The following is an 8,425-nucleotide window of genomic DNA, read 5'->3' as shown; positions in this document are numbered from 1 at the left end:
TCTACCTGGCCCCTCTGGCCTCTGCCTTTGGAGCATTCATTCAGTCCTTTCCTCAGCCAATGTTTATTGAGCACTTGTTCGATGCTGGCACCTCTAGGTGCTAAGGATATAGTAGTTTACAAGATATATTCCGTGTCCCCTGGAAGCTCACAGTGGTCAAGGTCCTAGACAGGGATGTTGAGCACAGCTGAGCAGAGGTGCAGTGAGGCTGCTTAGCTTAAGAGGAGCTATTACATCTTCCAGCTCAGCTCCACACAAAGCTGCAGGAGGATGAAATGAAAGCATTTCCTAAGAGCCATGTGAATGAAAGTTTAAGAAAAATGGAAATTTATTCTAATACTTATTTTTCTAGTACCCTTTAAAAGAGCTAAAGTCATTTTATTAGCTTGGGATATTAAAATGTACTCTATATTACTTGGTTTCTTATAAAATGATTAAATGAATGTAGAAAATGCTAATTATCAGGGGTTGGGGAAAAGCTGAGGAAAAAAGGGGAAAATACCACCAAACTTACCAGATAACACTTTTTCTTAACAAGCTAAGTCCCAAGCCATCACCATGAGTAGTTTTCGCAGCTTCTGCTGTTTCCTTTTTATTTCCTTTTTCAATTCAACAAGCAGCTCTCTATTCCACACTTACTCTGGTTGGGTGCTGACTTCAGAGACAGAAAAAACAAGGTTTGCCGAGAATGAGACAAGTGTATATCCTACATGTTGATAGTTCGTTTCTGGATTTGGTTTAGTTTCAGTGATGGGCTTATTCTTTCACTGCTACAGAAGCAGAAGGAGCTAGAAGAAAAGGACCACCTGGCCACTGTTTAGGCTCCCAGGCTGGATTTATGGACCAAATGCCTAAAATATGCTGGGCATGCTCCATTTGAAAGGCTTTTCTAAATCCTAGATCTGCCAGGTAATTCATCATCTTACAAGTGCACTCTCTCTGCTTTCCAATGCCTGCTCTCCAATTTTGGATCCACGAGCTATACAGCTGCATGCTTTGGCTGCCAGAAAATTTCATCTGCTTCTTCATCAAGTCTTTCACTTTACTTTCTCCTGTATTTGTGATCAGAAATGAGCTTTGATGTGCAGTGACTGGTGATTTCCTCTTGAATTGCTGGTGAAAACAGTCTAGTACACAGGTGCTGTCAGCCCGGGGTGAGAGTAGGGAATGATTGCTGAGCTAGGGCCTGGGGTAGCTGGAATTGCATCTGCAGGAAAGAGATGCAGCATGCCCCTCGCTTCTGAGTGCTCACCTGTCCTGCCTCTCTGCAGGTGGAAACTCTTGGGGATGTTGACCTTTGGTCCTAAGCTCTATTCAACCTTCCTTCTTGTGGCCCTTGGAAGTGGTAAGGCCACTGGGTTGCCACCCTCTTTCTGTCCTTCTGCCTGTGACAGTCACATGGTGAGGCTGGGGAATGGACATCCTCAGTCAGTAACTAGCAGGTATTTATCCAAGGGATGTCCATTGCTCTCAGGAGCTGGCTATTAGGTGTGTCTTGTGCTGTCAGTCAGCACCACAGACACATAGATACTCAACAGCCTGACTCAGCTGTGACCTGATTCTTCTGGTGGAAGGTTTTTTACCAAGCGGGGTTCCTTCCCCTGCAAACGTTGAATCCAACCTCACTCACAATCACACAGAAGTTCATGGCTTTGAAAGGCTTGGTAGGGATTTTCATTCTCTTTCTCCAGACTTGAAAGCTGGTTCAGAGAGGGGGAGTCCCTTGTGCAAGAGCACACAGTCAAGAGGTGACACAGTGCCAAGACTTGAACCTAAGGTTCTAAGAGGATTTCTTCCCTTCAGAGTCTCTTCTCTGCTCGTTTCTGTGACTGAGTTGTGCAGAGGTTGAGTGTGGCACAAGCCAAATTGGTTTTCGTCTTTTTTTTTTTTAAAGATGACTGGTAAAGGGATCTTAACCTTTGGCCTGGTGTTGTCAGCACCACGCTCAGCCAGTGAGCTAACCGGCCATCCCTATATAGGATCCGAACCCGTGGCCTTGGTGTTATCAGTACCACACTCTCCCATGTGAACCATGGGCCGATCCTTGGTTTTCGTCTTTCACAAGCTTCCTGCTAAGAAGTTTCTGAGGCTGTGGTCTTCCAAAAAGGAAGAGGGGCTTGGCTGAGGTCCCCACATTTCCAGGCATCCTGTTTTCTCTGTTAATGGGCCACTGCTGTCCCGGGTGGCCTTGGAGTTGGAGCCCTGGGAGCATCTTGCCTTGTCTTTATCGCCATCTTCCTCCCTAAAAGAACTCTTTTTGTTTTTTCCAAGCTGGCAGGCAAGTCCTACCCACGAGGGCATGTTTGATCACTCCAGGCTTCTGGACACATACCCATGGGTGATATTTGCTGGTCAGGCCAAGGATTCTCCGACAGCCCAGCAGTGTGAACACATAATGCCAGGCCAGGAACTGAGACCACCATCTCACTGATGGGAAGAGCCACAGGTGGGCCAGGCCTTGCTCCCACGTGCTCCTGGGTGTCCCAGGGACTGGGTGCTCAGGAGCCCCTGTGGTAGAGCACCGGCCCTGCCTTGAGAAGAGAGGCAGGTCTCCCATCCCTGACCCAGCTGAGAGGGACTTGCCATAGAGCACAAGTTTAGCAGAGATTGAAGTATGACTCTCCCATACACAAAAATATACAGACAGTTAAAACAGTGAAGTATCCAAACTCTCCTTTGAAATTCTGTATCTTCTTGCAGCAACTCTGTGAATTGCAAGGTCCCAGGATCTGCCTTCTCACATATTCTGTCCCCATTTATCCTTTTGGACTAATTGATGAGCCTCTTATTTCTTTTTCTTTTTTAATTAAAAAAAAATTATGATGTCCTTTGAGTCACACAGTCCCTTATTTCTTACCTCTCAAAATCATCAGCAAAGGCTGCTTCAGCTGGTCTCTGAGGTCCTTTGAGCTATAGTCAGGATTATGTAACTTACCTTTAGATCAAAAGTTAGGAAAAAGTAAGTTCATAAGCAGAGGCACTAAATCCTTCCTTTTCCTGACAATGGCAGAGTCCCAAGAGGTAGAAATTCATCTGCTGCAGAGAGAGAGAGAGAGAGAGAGAGGGTGGGGTGGGTGAGGGGAAGAAAGGAAAGAGAGCATAAGGGAACAAGCAAGACAAGGACTTCTAGGCAAGGTAGTAAACTGACACTAAATATTTTTACACAAAAATTTATTAAAGCAACAAATGTTTCCTGAAGATCCACTCTGGGTGAGGCTTTGTGCTGACTTTAGAGATCACTGTAGGGGCAAGAATATGTTTCTTACGTATTTTATTCATCATTCTTGAAAAAAGGCATAATTCAAGTCTTGCAATTAAAAAGTCTCAGAAAAACATGGGATTTTCTTTTTGAAACTTTCAGGGTTTTCTTCTGACCTTTGCCAGTGGGGGGGTGGGGGCAGGACTGGGCCTCCCAGGGTGTATAGCCTTTCCTGCTTGGTGGAGGCCACTCAGGCCCAGGCCTTCTAAGCAGCAGGAGTGAGCAGGCCTGGGGAAGCAGGGGGGCTGGTGGCAGAGGGGAGGGGTCCAACTCACCATGATTCTCCTGTGTAGCCCCCATCCCCTCCAGATGTGCTGCTTCTGGCTGTGCCCCTAGTGGCTGTCCTCACTGTTTGACCCTGTGCTGTGTGGTGTATTTTCTCCCCACTGACAATGAATAAAAGGTATTACTGTGTTGAGGGCTCCTGCTCTTCCCTAAGCTGGGATAGGGCTGGGGTGAGGGGAAAGGGAGAGAAGAGGTCCTTGTTCCAGCAAGGACTCTAGTTATGTGGCACAGCGACCTACTAGAACTAGTTTAAATAGAGGAGGGAGCAGATTACAAGGGACCCTCAAGATGGAAAATCAAGAATGGCTGCACCTCACGAGAACTGGACCGGCAACTGGGCCTCTCCCTTCTCATCCCCGGGCCTCACGGGCTATTGTTCCCTGGGCAATATTTGCATCTGTGCTCTTTTTCTCGGCTTCTCTTCACACTTCCTTGGTTTCCCTGCACAAAGTGGCTGGGTCTCCAACTCTGTACCAAGACTCACCAGTGCCTGACCTCCCCTTTGTGTCTCTTAGTCCCAGTTCTCAAGCAAAAGGATCTGATTGGTTCGACTTAGCTTTCAGTGGGACCCCTTAGGTCAGGTGTCTTCCCTTGGTCCAATCATCTGAAGCCAGACTGGACATTCTCATGTGGGGCCTGTGAGTAGAGCAATTCCCCCAGAAGGAAGCCAATGGCAGCAGGCATTGGGACTTAGCTTCTCCCTCTATAAGAGCCCAAATGAATAGATAGTGGTCAGTGGGAAGAAAGGCCAAGAGCCAGGGTCACAATTCGTCCACATCGTGCCTTTTGTAGAAATTAAGAAAAGGCACACCCTCTGAGTGGCAGCAGCCTCCTAAACATGCAGCTAGGCAGTAGATGGCAACTTTGGGCTAATTAGAAAAATAATATACCCCTTCATCTGGACCAATACAGCCCCATCATGCCAGGGTGCACAGCCTCGCAGGGGGAGCACAGGCTTGGTTTCAGCCCCACCTGCCATGCTGGCCATGGGTCATGTAGTGCATTACCTGTTCCGCCATCCACAGGAGACAAGCCCAGAGCCCTGAGACACCCTACATTGACCCAAATATTGTTGGGTGGGGGTGGGAATTGGTGGTGAAACATTCCACTCAGAACATCCCCCAACAACCACAGTTCCCTGCAGGGGGTTGGGGCAGTGGCAGCTGGGGGTGACTGCTTCCTCCTGAAATGCTCAATTGCTTTTACAAGGGTGTCCTCAAGGACACTTGAAGGAGGCCCACTCCTTAGCAGGAAGCAATTAGTTCAGAGGAAGGAGGCTGACCTAGCCTCAGGGCAGCCATGAATCTTAGGAGGTGACTCAGAAGCCTGAGAACTTGGGGCTACTATTCCCAGCTGAAGCCACACTGGGGGACGGGAAGTCCTGTCCTCCTCCTGCCTTGGGGCACACAGGTCCTGGCTTTCCTTCTCCCAAAACTCCCCACTCAGGCCTTTACGGTCTCTAGCCTGGCCAAGTTAGTCTACCTCCTACCTTTGGTCTTGCCCTCTGCCCCACCTAGCTGCCTCTAAGAAGCCAGAGTGATCTTCCTAAAGCACAAATCTGATCATGTCAGCTTTTCAAAGACTCCCCTGTCCCTTCAGTATGACATGCTCCTAATGTCTCTCAAGGCCCTGTAGGATCTGTCACCAGCTGATCTCAGAAGCCTTGTTCTTCCCCCCATGTCCCCTCCTGCACCCTGCACTTAAGCCACCCAGAATTGCCCCTATTTTTAAGGGGTCTCTTAGGCTTCTTCTGTACTTGCGCACAAGCCATTGCCCCTCCCTGGGTCACCCATTCCCTGTCTCAATTATCTTCTCCTCCATGAGGCCCTCTCAACCCTCAAACAGTTGGCCCCTCAGGTGTACACAGTCCCTCATAGACAACAAAGACTCCCATGTGATGCCCTGTCTGCTGAGCGGAGCATACACTAAGTCTCCGTTTCAAAGAATGGTAAAGCTGAGACTTGAACTCAGGTCTCCTAACATCAAGGCCACTGCATATTGTGCTTTCTCAGACATGGAAGTGAATCCAAATCAGAATGTGAAAAGAAGATAACAAACTATGAGCTCTGGGCTTCAGAGGAGGAAGGGTCTTGCCTTGTGGTGTGGGGAGGTGGGGGTGTAGGTAGGTAAAGGGCAAAGGGGAGAGATGGCTTCAGGGAGGAGGTGGCATCTGCCCGGGGTCTTGCTAAATACCAGCTAACAGGGCCAGGCATGCCGGGGCAGGGCTGTCTAAAGGAGCAGTTCAGGTGTGGGGATCCTGGAGTCATGCTCAAAGGGGCCTGTTCCCATCTTATTCACCTGAAGAAGTGCTGGATCCACAGGGAAAGTGCTGGCTGGAGTCCAGGAATACAGAGCCAGGGAATCCCTGTACCCAGCCAGCTATCAGGGAGGGACAGGCAAGCCAGAGAGGATGACCAGAAGTCTGGAAGGGTGGAAAGAACAGTTGCGGATCAAGTTCTCCAACCCTTCCAAGGAGGGATCTAGGGAAAGTTCTTAAAGGGACTGAACCAGGAGTCTGGCCAGGATCTTCTGATTTCAAGGAACAGTGGTCTACTCATGGCAGTGTGAGTACAGGGACACGGATTGGTCGAGACTTTTGGTTCCAAGTGAGCAAAACCTAACAAACTTAAGCAAATGAGCTTATGCAAAAAGGGAAGTTTATTGGCTCATGTAATTGGGAAGTTCAGGCACTGCTGGATCCCGAGGCTCAGTGATGCACCCTCTCTCCCTCCTTGCTTCTGCTTCTCTCTCTGTGACCCCACTGTCCTTCCAGATGGGCTTATTCCATGCTCTTTCACCTGCCATGGGGAAAGATGGGTTCCCAGTTCATGTCATCCCATATTAATAACCCCAGAGAAAAAAGAGCCAAATTTCCCAGAACCCCCATATAAGAGTGCTGGAGAGTGGCCCAGCTGGGGTCACATGCTCATCCCTGAGTCAATCACTGTATTCAGGGAAATAGGATCTACAGTTGCTCAGGTCCTGGTCACATGCCTACCTCTTGGCCAGGGAATCAGAGTGGCAGGGCTTGTGATAGAAGAAGAGGCTGGGAAAGGTGGCTAGTCAAGCAAAACCAGTAGCCACCAACTTTCCTCTCTGGGGCACTTGTTGAAGTGATGTGGAGAATCTCGTAGAAATTCAGAGATGGGCACCACAGCCAGGCCTCAACTGGGAGTTGGGAAATTGTCTGTACCAGAGGCAGCTCCCTCTCGGGGCAGCATGGTTTCACTCATTGGGTCGCTACTGCACTCTGCACATCTTTTCTCTCCTTCATCTGCTGATTGGCTCACTGCTCACAGAGAGTTTCTGCCCCTCTCAGCTTTGTGTCGCACATACTGCTGCTGGCTGAGGCTCACCAGGTCTCTTAGGAGCCAACTGTATCTCACAGCAGCTTCAGCTCCTATTCCTGTGGTTTACTACCAGCCCCTGTTTCCCAATGCCAAATTCCCAAGAAAGAGGAATCTAATTGACCCAGATTACCTTTGAGACAACCACACAGGTCAAAAGATCACTGGGCAGCCTGTGGATGGTTCACCTTTGGGGCAAGTGCTCACCCCCATCCAAATAACAACTGCATTCTTTCTAAGTGACCTCTTTCCCCTCCACGAGGCATCTGAGAATAATTGATCCCTTCCTAGAGTTTCAATTAATCGTTACTATGTAACTAGCCTCTCCAAAACTTAGTAGTTAAAGCAATTTATTCTTTTTCATGATTCAATGGGTTGGCTGGGCTCAGCTGGGAGGTTTTACTGCTTCATGTGGTGTTGGCTGGGGTCACTCACAAAGCTGCATTCCACTGGGAGCCAGTCTGGGGCTGGAACAGTCAGGATGGCCTCACTCACATGTCTGGCAATTGGTGCTGATGTTGCCTGGGGAAACTCAGTTCTTCTCCACTGGCTTCTTATCCTCCAGAGCCTCTCTGTCTCACCGTGTGGACTTTCCAGCAGGATAGTCCAGATTTATTTATATAGTAGCTAGCTCCCAGGAGGACAAAAATGAAATCTGCAAGGCCTCTTAAGCTCAAGCTTGGAAACCATGTGGCATCACTCCTACTGTATTTTATCCGTCAAAGCAAGTCACAGGGCCAGCTCAGACTGTTGTGAGACACGCTCCCACAAGAAACGCACTTACATGCCACTCGTGCAGAAAAGGGCAGTTTATTCACTCCAGCTGGCCAGCGTCCGTCTTCCAAGGTGCAACCAAGGAAGAGCAGCATCAGGCTTTGGTCTTGTGGGGTTTTTAAAGACGAAAACTACATCCCATTGGCACACGGGTTTGTCCAGGTGCACAAAGCAAGCTAGGGAGCTAGGTTACAGAGGCCAGGAACAAGCTGTTCGAGCAGTCAAGCATACAAGTTTGCATTGTGTATGGTTCCTGTTCCCATGTAATAATTCACTGTGTATGGCTCCTGTTTCTATGCAATTGTTTTTTGTTTCTATGGGGAGGTCAACGGTTTCTCATGTAGAAGGGGGTTAGTCTGCAGGTCAGACAGGGAGCAAAATGGAGTTACTTAGGTTAAGCAAGCAATTCTACAGAAGCAGATAGTGTATGTTATGAGGGCGTAGGGAGTTCTATTTCAAGACTCAGCTCCAATCTCTAGATGGGAGAAGTGTCAAAGTCTCATTGCCAAAGGGCAGGCAGGATGGGAGAGGTTTGGGAACCATCTCTGGAAACAATCTACTAAGCCTGGAGAAGGGCAAGTGTAACTGTACTTGCCCCCAATCCTAAAACTTTTTATTGTTTCCCACTTCCTCCCACACAAAGTTTGGTTGGCTCCTCCCAGGACATGGTAGAGGCTGGGAAGACCCCTCCATTCTGTACTTCCCTCCGTCAGAGGCCCTCCTGGATAAGCTTGTATTTTGTTCTGCTGCTCCCCCACAC

Source organism: Cynocephalus volans, chromosome 8 (assembly GCF_027409185.1).
Source record: "Cynocephalus volans isolate mCynVol1 chromosome 8, mCynVol1.pri, whole genome shotgun sequence".
Classification (NCBI taxonomy): Eukaryota; Metazoa; Chordata; class Mammalia; order Dermoptera; family Cynocephalidae; genus Cynocephalus; species Cynocephalus volans.
The sequence above is the reverse complement of the archived record's forward strand: the minus strand, read 5'-3'. Positions refer to the sequence as shown.